Source organism: Schistocerca piceifrons, chromosome 8 (genome assembly GCF_021461385.2).
Source record: "Schistocerca piceifrons isolate TAMUIC-IGC-003096 chromosome 8, iqSchPice1.1, whole genome shotgun sequence".
Taxonomy (NCBI): Eukaryota; Metazoa; Arthropoda; class Insecta; order Orthoptera; family Acrididae; genus Schistocerca; species Schistocerca piceifrons.
Window position 1 is genome coordinate 310124821 of NC_060145.1, and position 2032 is coordinate 310126852.

Sequence of the window (2032 nt, forward strand, 5' to 3'; positions counted from 1 at the left end):
CTTATTCAACTACAAAAATTAATTTCTATGATGTTGGTAATTTTATATGTCGATGTCATTAGTATTGAGATCCATCATTATCAAGGGGCTTTGCTGTTACACTTAGTTATAGTACGTATGACATAACATTGAGAGTAAATTTTATGAGTCTGAAAATGTTTGTCAGTCAAAACTTACCACAGTAAAGTTTATAGTGTGTTTACGTTACGTCATAATTACCATATAGCGTACTATTATAATTCATTCAGTTTTCTTTGCCGTTTTATTACTTCACACAAGTCTAAAGTTTTGAGAATGAACTTTCACTCCTCTAAATATTTAATGATCCCTTGAATACGAAAATTCACTCGAGTGCAAGTAATGTCTGCCATTACTAGTACACACGTTAATGAGTGTTATGTGAAATTAATTGTGAACATAACCAGCTGGTTCCTTAAATAGGTCGTCCGCTTTAAGAACTATCGACCGAATTATTTCATTCCGTGACTGGAATTGTTTCATTCTGTGACTAGAGTTTGATTAAAGTAGAAGTTTTAATTAATCATAAATTCGACTAAACATTCCAAGTTCTCTTAACAATTACACATTATTCCATTCCTTCTTTATTAGGACAGTGTATTCCATTGCCTTATTGTTGATTATTCGTATACTTTTCCCCACAGTTACTCTCAATATTCAACGGAATGGTCACCTTTCTGACAAATTAGGTACACTTAGCTGCGCTCGATTATATCTTATGCCGAACTAAGTAGATGGTTACAACTTCACGGGTTCGAATTTCTCAACGTGTTCATGTCATACCACGCAGCGCAGTCAGTGGACTCGTCGAACTAGTACGCTAAACCCTGCTCCATGACGTTTAATAGGATGTTTCCTTTTTTATCAGTACTAAAGGTGTGTTTCTTTCTATGCAGCTGTAGCGGTGCTCGAAGACGTATTTTTGAGTCCGTAATGTGCCACGCATACCGTTCGTGTTGCAATTCACACATCAATTTTAATCGGAATTTTATGGGTTTGTAACTGAGTTGTTCGACACAAGTTGACGTGATTCAACGTTTGCGAGTAGTTGATACTGCTTGCTTCTGTCTTATCAGGCGAAACTTGGCTTGAAGTGATCGGACAAGAAGCGTGGGCTCGCACCAGGGGCCATGTAATCCTAACTCGGTCCCAAGTTACTGCTTAGCGCGCTCCCAGTTAGCGGCTACCAACTAACAGCTCCCAGCTACCAGCTGCTGCGACGCCAGACTTGTGCAGATCATGTCTGGCTAGCGGCGGCTGCTCATCTAAGCAGCTGCGCAAGTTCACAAGTTCCTGCCTCTTCCGGAGACCGCGCCAGTAACTCCTGCAGACATCCAACACTCTCCATCAACGTCACGACGGATTCCTGTCTGACCTAAGAGCCACTAGCGCTTCCTAGCGGCAGTTGCGCAACACGCAGAATCGATATACGGTGGTACACCTGTCGACAATGCCGAGCGGTTGTCGTTTCGCGCATTCGCCGTACGAGATTTGTTGGCCTGGTAAGGAATATACGCTAGTTTTACTCAAGCGACAGTAATTTATGAATGAGAACGGGCTCCCAATCTACAGTGCTGTGGAAGACGTAAGAACGAAAGTAACTTTCGAGTCATACGTCACTGCCACGTGACATCGCTCGATTAAACCTGGACCATACACAGAAGGAACTACTGAAGTACAGTACAGATGTTAACTAAAAGAAATGCGCCATGAGACGAACAGCAGTGACATTTGCATTGAAAGACAATAATTACTCTGAAGCCACTTCGATTTGTGATGGTCTCTGGACATCACATGAGGGGGAAAATTATCCTTAATGTAGTGTGTTCAAATGGTTCAAATGGCTCTGAGCACTATGGGGCTTAACATCTGAGGTCTTCAGTCCCCTAGAACGTAGAACTACTTAAACCTTACTAACCTAAGGACATCACACACATCCATGCCCGAGGCAGGATTCGAACCTGCGACCGTAGCAGTCGCGCGGCTCCAAACTGAAGCGCTTAGTACCGCTCGG